Source organism: Phyllobates terribilis, unplaced genomic scaffold, assembly GCF_046119375.1.
Source record: "Phyllobates terribilis strain yellow unplaced genomic scaffold, ASM4611937v1 Scaffold_8__6_contigs__length_399053987, whole genome shotgun sequence".
Lineage (NCBI taxonomy): Eukaryota > Metazoa > Chordata > Amphibia > Anura > Dendrobatidae > Phyllobates > Phyllobates terribilis.
Window position 1 is genome coordinate 343149664 of NW_027362768.1, and position 22321 is coordinate 343171984.

General features: G+C 42.8%; 1 protein-coding gene across 4 annotated transcripts in view; it reads left to right on the forward strand.

Moving 5' to 3' along the window:
- Positions 1–22321, forward strand: part of TAFA1 (TAFA chemokine like family member 1) — a 685025-nt gene that overhangs the window by 573240 nt on the left and 89464 nt on the right. The gene's annotated exons all lie outside the window — the stretch shown is intronic.

Below are 22321 nucleotides of genomic sequence, written 5' to 3' on the forward strand. Positions count from 1 at the left end.
CTAATACATGGAGAGCTGGAGCTAACCCTACTGATCGTCTCTCCATTCTGGTTGACAGTGGGGGGGGTCAAAAGCAGGGGACCCCATTTATTTTGTCCATACGATATGACTCACTTGGGCACATGGACAAGGATTGACTTCATGAGACAACACCTTTAACGGGTCACCTCGTATAGTGCAGGACTAGATGACCTTTTCCAGAAGTCCTTGATACTGGAGGAGTTCTGAGTACTGGGAACCCACTGAATGAATGAGCTTTATAGACTCTTTTGCAATTGTTGAAAAATATATTACTTGATCCCCAACTAGTACCATCTTCTTAGTAGGTACATAGACTCTAAAAAGAACACTAAATAATACAAAAGTAACAAAAATATTAAAAAGGATCATATTCATCTTATTCTATGAATAATACTGAGAAATATGTAAAGAAATAATTACTTTATGTCCCAGTAGGTCAGTCATGTACCGCTTCTCCTCTTCTCTGTCTTATGTCTGTCCATAAGACAACTGGCTTCAGCAGGAGCCTCTCCCCTTTTCTGTTTACTCTCTTTATAAGTTACAGTTATATAGTCTAGAGAAGGAAACTGGAAGGGAAGACATCTGTGTCCTCTGAGAGCAAAGAGCTTTCAGTATTGTCAGTACAAAGAGAATTTCGGGGTGGACAGGAACAGGAAATGATGTAAAAGGAGGGGTGTTTGTACAGCCCAATAACAGGCAGACTTTTTTGTTACTTATTATGTACAGGAACACATAGAAAAGGTACCAAATAGAAAAAAGTAATAACCCTGATTTACTAAATGATCTTAGTACATACATTTTACTAAATTTCAAGAACATTTTCAGTTTAACTTCAAAGGGGTTGACTTCGTTTTAGACTCAACCGGCCCTTTAAAGTTTTATAGTGCCATTCCCATTCTATACATTGACCGTGTCATCACAGGCCTATGACGTGTTATTATTTTATATACCATTGTGGAAAATATTCTGTTAAAAAAATCCAATGCGTCTCCCATAAAATGTGAGAAACTTTCGACCGTTCTGCACTCTTTCATTAGTTGCTTGCATTAAAACAATGAAATCCACTCGAAATCTGTTTGACAGCATCACAAGTAATCGAGTCAACTGCTATAGGCAAGATAAATATATTTCCTATGGTATGGGATGTATATACTGTATGTGACTTGTACTGTCTTGACATATATATATCGGCTGAGCATTGCCTACAAGACTCAGAGAGGTACAATAAATTGCCTATAATGAGATGGTAAAAATAACTTCAGCTCATGTTCTGGGTTATCGGAGATTGTCAGGAGCGAGGGGAAAAAAAAGGTTAAATTAGGAATATTTCTCGAATTTGAAAGCGCCGCTGGTTAATTTTCACATAAAGAATCGAATGTAAATGAGGGGGGGCACCGGAGGCACTAGCCTGTAGCTTATCCCCGTAGGGCATCCTACATCTCGGCACTTGGTTTGCGTAGGAGCTATATTAAGATCATCTTGTAATAGCCACTGAATATGTGCGGGATGAACAGACGCTACCGCCATTGAGCTATTGAGGTCAGTTATCACCCTGCATTTAGAACGTGGTTAAATCAGATAAGTTTAGAAGTGTTCAGCATTTAAACCTAAAATGTAAAAATGAAAGAAAAAATCTTTTGGGCTCCTACTAAGCATGTACCGTTTGTAATTCTGGTGTCTTCGTTTGGCCTTTGGACAAAGAGGGGACCTACTGGACTCCCGAAAGAGCTGGAAAAATATCACTTAGGCACTGATGAAGCCTCCAGAATCCTCATGGAACAAAGCACCTTTGGGGGAGTTTCTGATGTATGGTACTAGGGGAGTGAGATGCACATTCAAGCGATCCGAAATGGTTGTGGGGCGTTCCACATTTTCACCTAAAATGTGAAACTTTTGCTCCCAAACCAAGTAAGTGCCATTTATAATACTGGAGGCTTCGTGTGGACTTTGGACTCAAGAGAGACTGTAACCTCTGTACACCCTACAAACATACATTTACCAGTTTTCCTGGAATGTCCAGGAGGCTCCCAGAAAAAGGCGAGCCTCTTAGACTCGCAAAGGGTTGGCAACTCACCCAGCCACTACTGTAGCTTCCGAAATCCTTATGGAACGAAACATCTTTGGGTAGTTTCTTGTCTGTGATACTGGGTATTGTAGGATGCACATTAGTGGACCAGAAATGGGTGTAGAGTATTCCACATTTTCACCTAAAATGTTAAGATAAAATTGATGTTTCTGGTCACCTTCCAAGCATGTGACATTAATGAAGCCTTCATGTTGATTTTGGACTTAGGAGCCACTTCACCCTTGTACCCCCTACAACTATGCCCCAACTATACATTTACAAGCTCTCCTGAAACATCTGGAGAGCTCACAGAAAAAGGGGAGACCCCCTGGACTCCTGGAAGAGTTGGCAAATCACCATGGCACTACCGAAGCCTCCATATCCTCATGTTACGAAGCACCTTTGAAGGGTTTCCTGTCTGTGATACTAGATGTGTAGGAGGCACATTAGTTGACCCAAAAGAGGTGTAGGGCGTTTCACAATTTCACCTAAAATGTTAAGATAAAATTTTAATTTCTGGGCACCTACCAAGCGTGTACCATCTATAATAATGGATCCTTCGTGTGGACTTTGGACTTGGGAGCGACTGTCACCTCTGTACCCCATACAACTATGACCCAACTATACATTTACCAGCTCTCCTGGAACATGTGGGATCCAAAAAAAAGGTAAGACTTCCTGGACTTCCAGAACAGTTGGCAAGTCACCAAGGCACTATCGAAGTTTCCAAAATTGTCATGGAACGAAGCACCTTTGGAGGGTTTCCTGTCTGTGATACTAGACATGCAGGATGCACATTAGCAGACCTGAAATGGGTGTAGGGTGTTCCACATGTTTACCTAAAATGTTAAGTTTAAATAGAAATTTCTGGTCACGTACCACGCATGTGCCATTTATAATAATGGAGCCTTCGTGTGGACTTTGGACTCAGGAGCGACTGTCACCTCTGTACCCCCTACAACTATGCCCCAACTATACATTTACCAGCTCTTCTAGAATGTCCAGATGGCTCCTAGAGAAAGAGGAGACTTCCTCGACTCCTGGAAGAGTTGGCAAATAGTTACCTAATAGAATGAAGAACCTATTCAGGGTTCCGGTGTGCGATACTGGGTGCGTGGGATGCACATTGAGGGGGCGCGAAACGGGTGTGTAATACGGGTTTGGCCTTTAAAAGAACCGCTGTTATGAAAAAAAGAATGTCGGCACAACAGTGTAAGACCAGGATCACACATAGCGTTTTCTCATTTTCGGGAAGTTTCCACACCAAAATAAGCAATGAGAGTCTTAAGTAAGTCTTAATTGTAAGTTTTTCAAGTTCAGTATGTACAGTAAGCAAGAATGTTCCCATTCGCTGAGAACAAGCAGGAGTTTTTTATAATATTTGGCGATTATTTTTTATTGATTTCCATCAGATAAATGGCCTGATTCCTTTAATTCGATCTTAATCCTCGTGCCCTTTGACAGTTTTGTTACTGTAATCAGCTTTACCAAATGTTCGCGACGAAGTGGCGGAATAATTATCACTTTTATGAACACATGTTATGTGGGTAACTGCAAAGTGACAATAAATCAAAAAGTGAATGCTAATATCGCTCCAGCTGTGTGTCTCGTCTGAGGATAAAAAAACTATTTTACATATATTTTTTATATATTTAGGACTGAATGGTGGATAGTATACACCAGGCTTACGCTGTGTATATACACTGTGAATTGGCGGACAGATGTGTGACATCAGAGAATGGACATTTTTGAATTTTCTATTCATGTCTTTATTTATTGCTCCTAATCTCTGAGGCCATTTCAGCAGTGAAATTTGGCACCTTTTTACCTATTGTGGAACAAAACCGTGACTTTGTAGCTGCTGTGGGGCCCATGATGAGCAGCATCTGGCACTGACCCACTGCCATTGCTTCTTGATCACGGTTGGAATTTACATCCAGTCACCGCTAGAGGGCACTGAATTCCTTTTAGAATTCATGTATAATTTTATCTGTGCTGAGCTCCCTCTAGTGGTTACTTCTGGCAGCTAGAATTGTATTATTTAATGGCATCCCATTTTTGACTTTTATGGCACATTAGCAGGATATACTATAAGTGGGTGATTGGTGGCGATCCCACCTTTAGGACTTCTTACCTATCTCAAGATTAGGCTACATATTACATGTTACGCCAGTGTGAAGGGAAAGGAGGATGTGGAAACGCGAGTCACTCTTTTCAGCTAAGCTAAGCAAGCAACCTTAGATTGGGCCAGAAACTTGAAATAGGTGTGGGTCCTTCATTTATTTTGAGAAAAGGGGTCTCTTTTACATCGCTAGAATGGAGAGGCGGCTGCGCATGCGCGACTCTCTCTTGTCAGCTCTGTGGGGTTAAATAAACAGCCAAGTAACCAGACTGAGATTCTGCCCCTTTCTTGACTTGAGTTTGGTCCTTCATTTTGAACCAACAGCTATTTTGAGAAAAAGGGCTACTTTCACACTGAAGAGGTGGCTGCACATGAGCAACTCTCTCCTTTTAATTTTCTGTGGTTCCATAAACAGCTAAGCCAGCAGCCTAAGATGGGGCCACATTCTTGAGATAAGTGTGGGTCTCACCTTTGGAACTCAAATCTATTTTTCGATTAGGGATTTTGTTCACGCTGCTATGAAGAGAGAAGAAGCTGCGCATGCGCAGCTCTTTCTTTTCAGGGATCAAAAAACAGCCAAGCATCCAGATTTAGAGATGGACTCATTCTTGCGATAGGTGTGTGTCCCACTGCTGGAACCCACAACTGTTTTAGAGCAGAGGCCCCTGTTACACTGCTATGAATGCAAAGATGGCTGCACATGCGCAGCCTTCTCTATTTAGCTCCATGAGGTTCACTAAAGAGTTGAGCAATCTTCTTAGATTCTCTCCCATTCTTCAGAGAGGTGTGGGTCCCTCCTCTGGAGACCACACTTCATTTGAGAATAGGAGCCACTTTCACACCACTAGAATGGAGGGGTGGCTTAGCATATGCATGTGTGGCTCTCTCTTTTCAGCTCTGTGGGGTTTAATAAACAGCCAAGCAACCAGACTTAGATTCGGTCCCTTTCTTGAGATAGGTGTGGGTCCCTCCTTGTAAACCCACACCTATTTTGAGAAAAAGGACCACTTTCAAACTGCTAGAATGAAGAGGTGGCTGCGCATGCGCAACTCTCTCTACTCAATTTTTTGGTGGTTCTAAAAACAGCCAAGCAAGAAGCCTTAGAAGGGGCCACATTTTTGAGATATTTGTGGAACCCACATCTATTTTTAGAATAGGGTTTCCATTCACACTACTATGAAGGAAGGGGAAGTTGCGCATGCGCATCTCTCTATTTTCAAAGTTCAAAAAACAGCTAAGCAACCTGATTTAGAGATGGCTTCATTCTTGAGATAGAACCCACAACTATTTTTAAAGTAGGGGCCCCTTTCACACTGCTATTTATGCAGATGTGGCTGCATATGCACAACTTTATTTAGCTCCATGGTGTTCAGTAAAGATTTGAACAATCTGCTTAGATTCTCTCCCATTCTTCAGATAAGTGTTCCCTTCTCTGGAGCCCACATCTATTTTGAGATTAGGGGTCACTTTAACACCACTAGAATGGAAATGTTGCTGTGCATATGTGACTCTCTCAATTCAGAAATTGTGACAAGTCAGAAACTAGTCAAACAAGTTGCATAAATCAGGGCTCTGTTCTTGAGATTGATAAAGATGGGACTTGAGATGAACCTGCTTCTATCAAAAAAAACATTAGAGAGTCCTCAGTGGTTGATAACTTTTAATTGTAACAAATAGCAAACTTTTGAGGCTACTCAGTTCTCGTCCCTTCATCAGGCCTATTCACCAGGATACTGTGCCTGATGAAGGGACCTGATTAGTCTCGAAAGCTTGCTATTTCTTATCATCTCTTCAGTCTGCCACTAAAAGGTATCAACCACTGAGGACTCTCAAATTTTTATATTTTTGTATCTACACGGCACAATGATATATTTTTCCTGTATCTATGAGACATTTATGGGATATCCTTTTGAAGGCTGGAATACCCTTTACGACTGTGTGACAAAAAGGAGGTGATTTGGGGTTTTACATGTGAAACGTTTAGGTTGGATCCTATAAAGATTATACATTTGTTTGAGCTTTCACCAGGGGCTTGGAAAGAGTGGCCACTGATCATCCAATTTTAGAATATCCAGGTCTATACAGTCATGGCCAAAAGTGTTGGCACCCTTGAGATTGTTCCAGAAAATGAAGTATTTCTCCCAGAAAATTATTGCAATTACACGTTTTTTATTTCCTATGTGTGTATTGGAACAACACAAAAAAAACCTGAGAAAAAATGGCAAATTGGACATAATTTTAATTAAACCCCAAAAATGGGGCAGACAAAATCGTTGGCACCTTTAAAAAAATGTGGATAAACAACTTTGTTTCAAGCATGTGATACTCATTCAACTTACCTGTGGCAAGTAACAGGTGTGGGCAATACGAAAATCACACCTGAAACCAGAGGAAAAGGGGAAGAAGTTGACTCAATCTTTGCATTGTGTGTCTGTGTGTGCCACACTAAGCATAGAGAACAGAAAGAGGAGAAGAGAACTGTCTGAGGACTTGAGATCCAAAATTGTTGAAAAATTTCAACAATCTCAAAGTTCCAAGTCCTTCTCCAGAGATCTTGATGTTCCTTTGTCCACGGTGCGCCGCATAATCAAGAAATTTACAACCAATGGCACTGTATTATGGGGTCTCATTGCGTAAATGACAAATTCGGAGACCATTTAGTGGCATTACAAATAACGGATTAATTTATGGTTCCTACTACGACAAGTGATAAAAAGCACCGATCTCTTCCTGTGGAGCAAATGGATACACTTTGCAACTTCTGGACCCCCTACAGTTAAGCCCCTGCTTACAGCCAACTAGTTCTTGTGATTAAATTGCCCCATTATACTGCCCTTCAGGTGACAGGCTCACATTAACTCCTCAACATCCACTGTATTGAGCAGCGCATTTCTGCAGCCGGGGCTCAGCGGGCGCTACAGAGAATGAACTTTACATCCATTACGTTCCAGTCCGGAGAGACCGATGTGAATGTCCTGCTCGGTTTGCAGCGTCATTACAAGAGGACATGGCCATAGATTTTGCCGGCAGTGTGAAATGATGCACATTGTTCATAGAGACAGCACATTAATAACCAGAGAATCTGAGATCTCTTTTTTATCTGAGCTGAGGAACTGCTGCAGGGATAAGAACCTGACTCCTTGGCTTTAATATAACATTCTTTTTCCAAGCTAAGAAATGAAAATTGATTGCTTATGCTTCTTCTGAGATTTTTTTTGTAATAGACGTGAGATAAATGTAAAGACATTGACTTTGTAGTGACAAACTGTTTAGCTGAATATACCCAGAGAATAACATTGATGATCTTGAAACTAGATATAAACAGATAGATAATAGATAGATAGATAGATAGATAATAGATAGATAGATAGATAGATAGATAGATAGATAGATAGATTTGTAGCAAGTTTTTCTAAAACTCAAAATCCACTGCAAAGTCAAAGAGATGAATGAGAAACTTCTATCTGCCTGCAGTCACCACTAGGGGGAGCTCAGGAGCTTACTGCATACATTTTATCATATACCTCCTAATCTCCCCCTAGTGGGCAGACAGTCAAAAGTTTATTATTTACATGTTCACTGTCTTTTCTACAAACTTTGCATAAATCAATAGTAGACTCAAATATAAAAAAAAAATGTTTTTTTTTTCTCTACTTATGAGCCACTTCTTCTGCTTCCTCTGCCTCTTGACTTGATCATTAATTTCGGAATACAGCTAAAATAAGTTTTGCTCAAAGCACAACAGTTCTGCCATTTCACTCAGCGATCAGATTACAGCTGCCTGTTGAAATCTATGGAGAATAATAGGAGAAGGGGAAAAGGAGTGAGGAGTGAAATAAAGAGGGAGACATGCATATATGGTGCTGGATTCACAGCTGCAGTGCTCATTATTGCTTCATATGTCCTCTATTCTTCTGTTTTCTAGTTAGCATTTATCTTACCATAGTGCTGGGTTCACAGCTACAATGCTCAGTATTACTGCATAATGTCTACCATGCTTCTGCTTTCTAGTAAGTGTTTATCTTACCATAGTGCTGGATTCATTGCTACATTGCCCAGTATTGCTGCATAATGTCCTCCATCCTACTGCTTTCTAGTAAGCGTTTATCTTACTATAGTGATGGATTCATAGCTATACTGTACAGTATTGCTTCATAATGTTCTTCATGGTTCTGCTTTCTAGTATACGTTTGTCTTACCATAGTGCTGGATTCACTGCTACAATGCTCAGTATTGCTGCATAATGTCCTCCATGCTTCTGCTTTCTAGTAAGCGTTTATCTTACCATAGTGCAGGATTCATAACTATACTGTCCGGTATTGCTGCATAATGTCATCCATATTTCTGCTTTCTAGTAAATGTTTATCTTACTATAGTCCTGGATTCATAACTATACTATCCTATATTGCTGCATAATGTTCTCCATGTTTCTGCTTTCTAGAAAGTGTTTATCTTACCATAGTGCCGGATTCCCACTACAATGCCCAGTATTGCTGCATAATGTTCTCCATGTTTCTGCTTTCTAGAAAGTGTTTATCTTACCATAGTGCCGGATTCCCACTACAATGCTCAGTATTGCTGCATAATGTCTTCCATGTTTCTGCTTTCTAGTAAGCGTTTATCTTACTATAGTCCTGGATTCATAGCTATACTGTCCTATATTGCTGCATAATGTTCTCCATGTTTCTGCTTTCTAGTAAGTGCTTATCTTACCATAGTGCTGGATTCCCACTACAATGCTCAGTGTTGCTGCATAATGTCCTCCATGCTTCTGCTTTCTAGTAAGTGCTTATCTTACCATAGTGCTGGATTCCCACTACAATGCTCAGTATTGCTGCATAATGTCCTCCATGCTTCTGCTTTCTAGTAAGCGTTTATCTTACTATAGTCCTGGATTCATAGCTATACTGTCCTATATTGCTGCATAATGTTCTCCATCTTTCTGCTTTCTAGTAAGTGTTTATCTTACCATAGTGCTGGATTCCCACTACAATGCTCAGTGTTGCTGCATAATGTTCTCCATGTTTCTGCTTTCTGGAAAGTGTTTATCTTACCATAGTGCTGGATTCCCACTACAATGCTCAGTGTTGCTGCATAATGTTCTCCATGTTTCTGCTTTCTGGAAAGTGTTTATCTTACCATAGTGCTGGATTCCCACTACAATGCTCAGTATTGCTGCATAATGTCTTCCATGTTTCTGCTTTCTAGTAAGCATTTATCTTACTATAGTGCTGGTTTCATAGCTACAATGCTCAGTATTACTGCATAATGTCCTCCATCCTGCTGCTTTCTAGTAAGTGTTTATCTTACCATAGTGCTGGATTCACACCTACTCTACTCATTATTACTGCATAATGTCCTCCATGTTTCTGTTTCTAGTAAACTTTTATCTTACCATAGTGCTGGATTGAAAGATACACTGCTCACTATTGCTGCATAATGTCCTCAATGTTGCTGCTGCTTCTGAGCATGTGCTTCATAAAGACAGTGAAACAGGAATCCCTCATGTCTGTGTGTGCTGTGTTTAGGAGACATTATAGCAAATTGTCTCCACCCACTAGCTCAGAGGCGACTGAAAGAGGTAGAGCCTGTAGAAGGGTTGGAAAATAGTGTCAACTAGAGATGAGTGGACCCATGGATGTTCGGGTTCGACCTTTAGTCCAAAGTTCGGTTTGGGTACCAGAACAATACCTGAACTTGAACACGAACTCCATAGAAGTCCCGAACTTTGGTGCTGTAAAAGGACTGTAAAATGGTTGTAGTAAGGGCTAGGGGGCTGCCAGAGGAAGCAGAGCACCTCCAAAGAGTCACTCTCTCTCTCTCTGTGCAACACAGTTCTCCTGGAACTCCGAACACTAAAATGGACTGCCGGGAGAAGTACGTGTTCAGAGTTCAACACCAGACACTAGATGTCCGTTACGAACCCCGAACTCTAATGGCCAGATATAGTGTTTTTCCTCTAGACAGCTGAATGTACTCCTGAAACAATAGATACGATTTAGCTCTATGTCCGTACTGGAGATGTGGAGCTCTGGTTCAAAACACTTTTATAAAATCTAATTTAAATATTTAATTTTGGAGAATTACACAAACCAAAAAATGTATTGGAAAAAAAATTGTGGACACATCTCCATCTCCTGTTATTGTTGTTCTTGACGTGATTGGTTTTTGTAAGTGGGGTGATATTTACTAGCCCCGGACATCATTCTACAGGATGACACTTTTTTTTCTTGACCTTTCCCCTCAATTACTTGTCAGGACTGTGACAATAAGAAATGTTTGTGTATTATTGATGTCTCTGTTTGGAAATTGCATTGCATGCATTAAAAATGTACAAAGCACATATGTCCTCTATAGAACGAGTATCCGGAACATGTTTCCATGATTTATTGGGGTTTTCCAGGATTTAAATGTATTTCTTACAACAGAGAATATGGGTAAAATAAAAAATAACCAAGACTCACCCGTTAAATCCCATGTCTCTTCTACACCGCCGCTCTTTGGATCCCTATGGTCTTAAAACTAGATAGATAAATAGATAGATAAATGGAGATGTACCAAAGTTATATCCTCAGGATTTTTTAATTAGTGGTCCAAAGTTATATAACAATAAAACATTGTTTTTCAACTTCCATGCTGCAATTTCAAAGAAGAAACAGAATAAACAGTATGTGCAGCAATAACAACACCCCTAATTAATACTTGGTTGCACACACTTTGGCATTGCTGACAGCCTCCAAATGTTTCTTGTAGCCATCTATAAGCTTCTGGCACTTCTCAGATGGAATTTTCTCCCGCTCTTCCTTTGCAGTTTGTTCAAGCTCTTGAATGTTTGCAGGCTCTTTTTCCCAATGGCTGATTTTAGCTCACCCCAAAGATTTTCAATGGGATTGAGGTCAGGACTCATCGTGGCCATTTTAAAACAAACCATTTTTTTTCAACTGTTCCTGTGTACTTTTGGATGTGTGCTTTGGGTCATTGTCTTGCTGCAGGACCCATGATCTTCTACTCAAACCAAGTTTTTTTACACTGGATAGGACATTTCGTTCTAAAATCTCTTGTTAATTCTCTGATTTCATGAACCCTGTGATACAGTCAAGGCCTCCAGTCCCAGATGCAGCAAAGCAATCCCACAGCATCATGGATCCTCCGCCATGCTTAACTGTTGGCAAGGTGTTCTGTTAGTTATAAGTAGTGTTGAGCGATACCTTCCGATATCAGGAAATATCGTATCGGATTGGATCGGGCCGATACCCAAAAAGTATCGGATATCGCCGATTCCGATACCGGAAACCAATGCAAGTCAATGGGACACAAATATCGGAATGAAAATAAACCCTTTCTTTCCTTGTAGGTTAATTCTACATGAAGGAAAACAACTAAGAATAATGTAGAATGACATGAAAAGCCGGCAATTCATCAGCGGCATACACCGGTACCCGACAATTTACAACAGAAAGAATAGAGCTTCACACATAGATTAGATAGATAGAAACATGTCAGTCACATATATATGAAGTACAGTGACAGTGTTGCTTACTGTACTTGTCATTTAGTGTAAAGGATTTATTAAAAAAAATATTAGTGTTTTCGTGCACCGTCTCTTTAAAAAAGCCGGCCGGCAATTCAGCAGCGGTACCCGACAATTTATAACAGACAGAATAGAGCTTCACACATAGATTAGATAGATAGAAACATGTCAGCCACATATATAAGAAGTACAGTGACAGTGTTGCTTACTGTACTTGTCATTTAGTGTAAAGGATTTATTTAAAAAAATAATAGTGTTTTCATGCACCGTCTCTTTAAGAAAGCCGGCCGGCAATTCAGCATCTGTACCCGACAATTTAGAATAGAAAGAATAGAGAATCACACATAGATTAGATAGATAGAAACATGTCAGTCACATATATATGAAGTACAGTGACAGTGTTGCTTACTGTACTTGTCATTTAGTGTAAAGGATTTATTAAAAAAAATATTAGTGTTTTCGTGCACCGTCTCTTTAAAAAAGCCGGCCGGCAATTCAGCAGCGGTACCCGACAATTTATAACAGACAGAATAGAGCTTCACACATAGATTAGATAGATAGAAACATGTCAGTCACATATATATGAAGTACAGTGACAGTGTTGCTTACTGTACTTGTCATTTAGTGTAAAGGATTTATTTAAAAAAATATTAGTGTTTTCGTGCACCGTCTCTTTAAGAAAGCCGGCCGGCAATTCAGCATCTGTACCCGACAATTTAGAATAGAAAGAATAGAGAATCACACATAGATTAGATAGATAGAAACATGTCAGTCACATATATATGAAGTACAGTGACAGTGTTGATTACTGTACTTGTCATTTAGTGTTAAAATAAAGGATTTATTTTAAAAAAAATTGGCGTGGGGTTCCCCTTAATTTTAGGCTCTAGCGGAGGTTAAGCAGACAGCTGGGGCAAATGTTTGAAGCCTGGGAAGGGGGTAATACCCACGGAGCTTCCCAGGCTACTAATATCAGCCCCCAGCTGAATACCTAGCCTTTACTAGCTATTAAAATGGGGGAACCCCCCCCAAAAAAATAACGTGGGGTCCCCCCTAATTTAATAGCTAGCACAGGCTAGGCAGACAGCTGGGGGCTGATATTAATAGCCCAGGAAGGGTGCCATGAATATTGGCCCCCTCCCAGGCTAGAAACACCAGCCGTCAGCCGCCCCAGAAATGGCGCATCCATAGGATGCGCCAATTCTGGCACTTAGCCTCGCTCTTCCACGCTGCCCTGGTGCGGTGGCAGGGGGTAATAGGGTTGGGGTTGATGTCAGCTTATAATGCCAGCTGACATCAAGCCCAGGTTAGTAATGGAGAGGCATCTATAAGACACCCCCATTACTAACCCCATAGTCAAAGTTAAAAGAAAACACAAACACCCAGAATAAAGTCCTTTAATTGAAATAAAGACACAATTCTTTATTGTTCTAAATTAAACCATACTTACCATCACACCCATTCCAGCTGAAGCCAACGATCTCCTGCAATAAAAGTAAAATAATAAAGCAACCTCATCCTTACCTTTCCATGGTTCCCACGACAGCTTCAGCTCTGCTACATCGAGATGACAGGCTGGACCGCAGCAGAACGCTGCCATCCAGCCTGTCATCCCGCAGACACTGAGAAGCGCAGGCATGCTTGCGCTCCTCAGTGTCTCTCTGTGACGTCATCCAGATGAGCCGAGTTCATGTCCAATGAACTCAGCTCACCTCATGCACGTCACTGACAGCGTGGGAAAATTCTCCTGCACTCAGCGCTTCAGCGTGAGAATTCTCCCACGCTGTCAGTGACATACATGAGGTGAGGTCATGTCCAATGAACTCAGCTCACCTCATGCACGTCACTGACAGCGTGGGAAAATTCTCACGCTGAAGTGCTGAGTGCAGGAGAATTTTCCCACGCTGTCAGTGACGTACATGAGGTGAGCTGAGTTCATTGGACATGACCTCGGCTCATCTGGATGCCGTCACAGCCAGACACTGAGGAGTGGAAGTATGCCTGCGCTTCTCAGTGTCTGCGGGATGACAGGATGGATGGCAGCGTTCTGCTGCGGTCCAGCCTGTCATCTCGATGTAGCAGAGCTGAAGCTGTCGTGGGAGCCATGGAAAGGTAAGGATGATGTTGCTTTATTATTTTTCTTTTATTGCAGGAGATCGTTGGCTTCAGCTGGAATGGGCGTGATGGTAAGTATGGTTTAATTTAGAACAATAAAGAATTGTGTGTTTATTTCAATTAAAGGACTTTTTTCTGGGTGTTGTGTTTTTTTAAATACTTTACTAGAAATTTATGGTGGTCATGTCTAATATTGGCGTGACCCCATGAATTTCGGGCTTAGGGCCAGCTGATAATGCCAAGCTGGCCTTAACCCCTTTATTACCCAGTGAGCCACCGCACCAGGGCCCTGGATGAGTTGGGTACAGCGCCAGAAGATGGCGCTTCTATGAACGCGCCATTTTCTGGGGCGGCTGCGGACTGCAATTTGCAGCGGGGGTGGCCCAGAAAGCTTGGGTCTCCCTGCGCTGCGGATTCCAGCCCCCAGCTGCCTAGTTGTATCTGGCTGGGCACAAAAATAGGGCGAAGCCCCACGCATTTTTTTTTTAAATTATTTCATGAAATTCATGGAATAATTAAGAAAAAAAGGGCTTCCCTATATTGTTGTGTCCGGCCAGGTTCAAATAGGCAGCTGGTGGTTGGGGGCAGCCTGTTCCTGCCTGCTGTACCTGACTGGACACAAATATAGTGCGAAGCCCCACGTCAATTTTTTTTTAAATAAATCCTTTATTTTAACACTAAATGACATTTGAGGAGTTAATAAAGATGCAGTCCCTAAATTATTATTTATTTTTTAATTAATTTTTCCCAAAACTTTTGACGTGGGCTTCGCCATATTTTTGTATGCCAGCCAGGTACAGCATCCAGCTTCTATGAACGCGCCATTTTCCGGGGTGGCTGCGGACTGCAATTTTCAGCAGGGGAGGGGGGGCAGAAAGCTTGGGCCTCCCTGCGCTGCAGATTCCATCCCCCAGCTGCCTAGTTGTACCTGGCTGGACACAAAAATAGGGAGAAGCTTCACGTATTTTTTTTTTTTAATTATTTCATGAAATTCATGAAATAATTAAGAAAAAAAGGGCTTCCCTATATTGTTGTGTCCAACCAGGTACAAATAGGCAGCTGGTGGTTGGGGGCAGCCCGTTCCTGCCTGCTGTACCTGGCTGGACCCAAACATAGTGCAAAGCCCCACGTCAATTTTTTTTTAATTATTTCAGGAAATTCATGAAATAATTAAAAAAAAATTATGTGGGGCTTCGCACTATATTTGTGTCCAGCCAGGTACAGCAGGCAGGAACGGGCTGCCCCCAACCAACAGCTGCCTATTTGTACCTGGCCGGACACAACAATATAGGGAAGCCCTTTTTTTAAAAAATTATTTCATGAAATAATTAAAAAAAAATTGACGTGGGGCTTCGCACTATATTTGTGTCCAGTCAGGTACAGCAGGCAGGAACGGGCTGCCCCCAACCACCAGCTGCCTATTTGTACCTAGCCGGACACAACAATATAGGGAAGCCCTTTTTTTCTTAATTATTCCATGAATTTCATGAATTTAAAAAAAAAAAACGTGGAGCTTCGCCCTATTTTTGTGCCCAGCCAGATACAACTAGGCAGCTGGGGGCTGGAATCCGCAGCGCAGGGAGGCCCAAGCTTTCTGGGCCCCACCCACTGCAAATTGCAGTCCGCAGTCGCCCCGGAAAATGGCGCGTTCATAGAAGCGCCATCTTCTGGCGCTGTACCCAACTCATCCAGGGCCCTGGTGCGGTGGCTCACTGGGTAATAAAGGGGTTAAGGCCAGCTTGGCATTATCAGCTGGCCCTAAGCCCGAAATTCATGGGGTCACGCCAATATTAGACATGACCACCATGAATTTCTAGTAAAGTATTTAAAAAAAACACAAACACCCAGAAAAAAGTCCTTTAATTGAAATAAACACACAATTCTTTATTGTTCTAAATTAAACCATACTTACCATCACGCCCATTCCAGCTGAAGCCAACGATCTCCTGCAATAAAAGAAAAATAATAAAGCAACCTCATCCTTACCTTTCCATGGCTCCCACGACGGCTCCAGCTCTGCTACATCGAGATGACAGGCTGGACCGCAGCAGAACGCTGCCATCCAGCCTGTCATCCCGCAGACACTGAGAAGCGCAGGCATGCTTCCACTCCTCAGTGTCTGGCTGTGACGGCATCCAGATGAGCCGACAATGAACTCGGCTCACCTCATGTACGTCACTGACAGCGTGGGAGAATTCTCCTGCACTCAGCGCTTCAGCGTGAGAATTTTCCCACGCTGTCAGTGACGTGCATGAGGTGAGGTCATGTCCAATGAACTCGGCGCACCTCATGCACGTCACTGACAGTGTGGGAAAATTCTCACGCTGAAGCGCTGAGTGCAGGAGAATTTTCCCACGCTGTCAGTGACGTGCATGAGGTGAGCTGAGTTCATTGGACATGACCTCGGCTCATCTGGATGCCGTCACAGCGAGACACTGAGGAGCGCAAGCATGCCTGCGCTTCTCAGTGTCTGCGGGATGACAGGCTGAATGGCAGCGTTCTGCTGCGGTCCAGCCTGTCATCTCGATGTAGCAGAGCTGAAGCTGTCCTGGGAACCATGGAAAGGTAAGGATGAGGTTGCTTTATTATTTTACTTTTATTGCAGGAGATCGTTGGCTTCAGCTGGAATGGGCGTGACTGTAAGTATGGTTTAATTTAGAACAATAAAGAATTGTGTCTTTATTTCAATTAAAGGACTTTTTTCTGGGTGTTTGTGTTTTTTTTAAATACTTTACTAGAAATTCATGGTGGTCATGTCTAATATTGGCGTGACCCCATGAATTTCGGGCTTAGGGCCAGCTGATAATGCCAAGCTGGCCTTAACCCCTTTATTACCCAGTGAGCCACCGCACCAGGGCCCTGGATGAGTTGGGTACAGCGCCAGAAGATGGCGCTTCTATGAACGCGCCATTTTCCGGGGCTGCTGCGGACTGCAATTTGCAGCGGGTGGGGCCCAGAAAGCTTGGGTCTCCCTGCGCTGCGGATTCCAGCCCCCAGCTGCCTTGTTGTACCTGGCTGGACACAAAAATAGGGCGAAGCCCCACGTATTTTTTTTTTTAATTATTTCATGAAATTCATGGAATAATTAAGAAAAAAAGGGCTTCCCTATATTGTTGTGTCCGGCTAGGTACAAATAGGCAGCTGGTGGTTGGGGGCAGCCCATTCCTGCCTGCTGTACCTGACTGGACACAAATATAGGGCGAAGCCCCACATAATTTTTTTTAAATTATTTCATGAATTTCCTGAAATAATTAAAAAAAAATTGACGTGGGGCTTTGCACTATATTTGGGTCCAGCCAGGTACAGCAGGCAGGAACGGGCTGCCCCCAACCACCAGCTGCCTATTTGTACCTGGTTGGACACAACAATATAGGGAAGCCCTTTTTTTCTTAATTATTCCATGAATTTCATGAAATAATTAAAAAAAAAAAACGTGGAGCTTCTCCCTATTTTTGTGTCCAGCCAGGTACAACTAGGCAGCTGGGGGATGGAATCTGCAGCGCAGGGAGGCCCAAGCTTTCTGCCCCCCGCTGAAAATTGCAGTCCGCAGCCGCCCCGGAAAATGGCGCGTTCATAGAAGCTGGATGCTGTAGCTGGCTGGCATACAAAAATATGGCGAAGCCCACGTCAAAAGTTTTGGGAAAAGTTAATTAAAAAATAAATAATAATTTAGGGACTGCATCTTTATTAACTCCTCAAATGTCATTTAGTGTTAAAATAATGGATTTATTTTAAAAAAAAATGGCGTGGGATCCCCCATAATTTTAGTCTCTAGCGGAGGTTAAGCAGACGGCTGGGGCAGATGTTTGAAGCCTGGGAAGGGGGTAAAACCCACGGAGCTTCCCAGGCTACTAATATCAGCCCCCAGCTGAATACCTAGCCTTTACTAGCTATTAAAATGGGGGACCCCCCCCAAAAAAATGACGTGGGGTCCCCCCTATTTTAATAGCTAGCAAAGGCTAGGCAGACAGCTGGGGGCTGATATTAATAGCCCAGGAAGGGTGCCATGAATATTGGCCCCCTCCCAGGCTAGAAACACCAGTCGTCAGCCGCCCCAGAAATGGCGCATCCATAGGATGCGCCAACTCTGGCACTTAGCCTCACTCTTCCACGCTGCCCTGGTGCGGTGGCAGGGGGTAATAGTGGTGGGGTTCATGTCAGCGCCAGCTGCCATGAAGCCCAGGTTAGTAATGATGGGCGTCTATAAGACACCCCCATTACTAACCTACAAAGTGTTAAAAAGAAAAAACACACTACACCCAGAAAAAAATAATTTATTTGAAATAAAACACACAATTTTATTTAATTCTTAGTTTACTAAAAATAATAGTTACCTGTCCACGTTCCTGCGCTGATCTCCCATGCACAGCTGTCACATCTGGAGATGGTGACAGCTGTGCATGGCTGCTGTAAGCTCACGCTGCCGGGAACACGTCCGCTCCCGGCAGCGGGAGCCACTGACTGAGGTCACCGGAGTGCATTCAGGCAGCGCAGCTCCGGAGACCTCCTTTACGGCACTGCTGTACCGTGGGAATTTCTCACGATACAGCAGGGCCGTAAAGGAGCTAACCGGAGCAGCGCTGCCTGAACTCCGGTGAACCCTTACGGCCCCGTCATTCTAGCGGCGGCAGCGGTTCAGAGCGGTCACATTCTATGTGGCTGCTCTGAACTGGAGATCTTCGTGGGACACTCGTGGACTGCTACGGAGGGGTAAGGATAAGGTTGTGGTTTATTATTTTATATTTTATTACAGGAGATCGATGGCTTCGGGGAATTAGGTGTCTTGGTGAGTATAGGTGTAGTTTTTTATTTTTTACTTTATTTTAGGTGGCGATCGGCGGGGACAGGTAATGTATGAACTAATTTCTTTTAGGTAACCACTGGCCACCAATGACATGTATTTAACATTTATTGGGGACACAGTAGGGCAATTTAAATAGCAGGATCAGTCTGATGGGAACTACTGCTCCCATCGAGCTGATCCTGCTGGCAGGAGTGGACGGGGGACAGACATAGGCCGATGGGAGTAGTAGTGTCACATCGGCCTATGTCTGCCTGCACGCACACACCCGCACACACACCGCACACATCGCACAGACACCGCACACACCCGCACACATCGCACAGACACCGCGCACACCCGCACAAACATCGCGCACACACCCCGCACACACACTAATCATGACGGGTCTGGGAGGTGAGGTTGACCTGTGCGGCCGTGGGAATGTTCATGTGAGTTCATGCAATGCAGTCAAGCATGAACTCACGTGAACCCTCTGAGGGCACCGCGGCTACTTCAAATGAACAGCTGATCGGCATCAGCTGATACCTCAGCTGTTCATTTGAAATAACCGGCGGGAAAGCGCAGCACAGAACGGGAAAGCCGGCGGTGAAGTCTTTTCACTGCCGGCTTCCCCGCCCGGGTCCTTCGCTCCTTGGAGCTGCGCTCCCCGCCCGGTCCTAACTTACGATCGGGATGGGAGGTGGCGAGGGGAGCGGAGGATCGGGGTGGGAGGCTGCGGGGAAGCAGTATGGGGCTGTGTGATTGTTTAAAAGCCGGCGGCTTTATACCGCCCGCCGGCTTTTAAACAATCAGGAGAATTCTCCCCCGCTGGGATGGCATTCTGATGACAGGCTGGATCGCGCTGCCATCCAACTTGTCATCCTTCACAGACACTGCAGAGCGCAGGCATTATGGGAACTTCCGATTCCGGTATCCGATATTGTAAAAGTATCGGAATTAAGTATCGGAATTCCGATACCGCGAATATCGGCCGATACCCGATATTACAGTATCGGAATGCTCAACACTAGTTATAAGCTTCATTGCGCCATCTGTAAACAAATTGTTGCTTTGCATTGCCAAAATGCTCTATTTTTGTTACTGTCCACTGAATATTTTCCAGAAGGATTGTGGCTTGTCAAGGTACTCTTTGGCAAAGATCAGTCTTTCCTTTTTATGTATTTTCTTCAGCAATGGTTTCTTCCTTGGCCTTCGCTCATAAAGCTCTGCTTGGTTTAGTGTGCAGCGTATGGTACTTGTTGAAACCATGACCCCAGACTGTTCCAGGATGGCCTTCAGGTATTTGGATGCTTGACGTGGTGTTGTTTTTTCCACCATTCGCACCAACCTTCGAAGACATCTCATCAATTTTCCTCTTTCCCCCACGTCCAGGGAGGTTCTTGACGGTTCCATGCTTGGCAAACCTCTTAATAACATTGTGCACTGTTGAAACTGGGATACCAGGGTCTTTGGAGATGGAATTATACCCTTTGGAAGTCTTGTGTTTGTTAATAATAGCAGTACTGATGTCCTCAGACAGCTCCTTAGTCTTCACCATTCTGACAAAGGAACAAGGCCTACCATGTGGCATTTTAAAACACTGAAGTCATCATTCATTGGCTAATTCATGTCACATGGGCACCGACAATTAATCACAGGTGAATCTCTTTTGTGAGATTTCACTTGATTCATTATTTTGAGGAGATATTCCACATTATGTACTTACACTTCATGGGTGCCAATAACGATGAGAAGGACTGTATATAAGAGCTCAGGAGCTTACTGCATACGTTTTATTATATACCCCCTAAGTTACCCCTAGTGGTGTCTGCAGGCAGTCAGCAGTTTATCTTTTAAATGATCATTGTCCTTTCAACAAACTTTGCATAAATCAATAGTAGAAGCGAATATAAAAAAATGTGTAATATATCTAATCTGACAAATATATTTATTTCTCCACTTAGGAGTCACTTTGCCTCCTGGTCTCTGTTCCTTCAAATTATACATTTTGACTACCTGTAGCTGCCAGTAGGGGGAGCTTATGAGCTTACTGCATACAGCTTCTAATATCCAGTAGGTTCATGAGCTCCCCCTAGTGGTGATTATAGGAAGGCAAAATATTATAATTTATCTATAAGGCTACAGAGAGGATCCGTATACGAAAAAAAAAAGAAATTAATTAGAATATAGTATTGAATGTAAATAGAAAAAAAATAAATAAAAATCAAAGAAATGAGGACTTCACTTTGAGAATTCTTAATCATACATATATAGTCAATTTGCACTGTAGCCTATACACACGACCTGTAGATGTTTTCTACAGCGAGGGTTGTTATTTTATAGCTGTTGACCCTAAATTTCCAGGGTTTCCACATTATAATATGCCATGAGATGTGAACTTTACCAAGTAATGGCACGGAGCGCAGAGATGTATGTCATAATTAGCCTTTTGCTCCAGTCTCGTCTTGCGATGAGGCCGTTTGTATGATTTATGTGCATAATATCGGCAGAGTGCGGCGGACTCGCTATTTTCTTTTTATTCCATTCACTCACTTCCATTTGCAAATGGCGTTTTGTCCTGTTTCAAGGGTCATTAAGCCATCAGAGTATTTGACATTTAATTGCCAACTTCTGTCTCCGCCTGCAGACGAGCCGCTGATCGATGACGAGAGGTTTTGTCGGCCTCTTTGTGTCGCAGAGTAATAACTGTTGTGAAGAGAATTATACATTTTAATATAATAATGTGCGCGAGTCGTGGCCTGTATTATGTGCATAGAAATTAGGTAAAATACGGGAACACGGTGAAGTGATCGCATTGTGCGCAGGATTGAGCAGCAAGTAATGTTCTGCTCAGAAGCCGCCACGTCTGGAGGTTTTATTACAATGAAGTCTGTTCTGAACCTAAATTTCAATTGGAATTTTCTTAATTGTTGATAATACAGTGTGAAAAAACTTTTTTATTCAATTGTCTATAGAATTTTTTTCTTTTGATTACATACTTAAGTTTCTGTAACTAAACTTTCCTACACCCACAGCAATGGATATGGATTGAAATAACCTGGCTGCAATATTGGGGCTTACTGGGGCCCCCAGGCAAAGCCCCCTAAGGTGCTCTTTAGGATTATGACTTCTGATCGATAAAGACATAGACATCCTTATTATTCCATGTGCTGCTGTGCTCTGTATGACTGTAAAGGAGTAGAGTAATGTAGAATAGCAGAATAGTGAGTGCAGCTCTGGAGCATAATACAGGATGTAACTCAGGATCAGTACAGGATCAGTAATGTAATGTATGTACACAGTGACTCCACCAGCAGAATAGTGAGTGCAGCTCTGGGGTATAATACAGGATGTAACTAAGGATCAGTACAGGATCAGTGATGTAATGTATGTACGGAGTGACTGCACCAGCAGCATAGTGAGTGCAGCTCTGGAGTATAATACAGGATGTAACTCAGGATCAGTACAGGATCAGTAATGTAATGTATGTACACAGTGACTGCACCAGCAGAATAGTGAGTGCAGCTCTGGACTATAATACAGGAGGTAACTCAGGATCAATACAGGATCAGTAATGTAATGTATGTACACAGTGACTGCACCAGCAGAATAGTGAGTGCAGCTCTGGAGTATAATACAGGATGTAACTCAGGATCAGTACAGGATCAGTAATGTAATGTATGT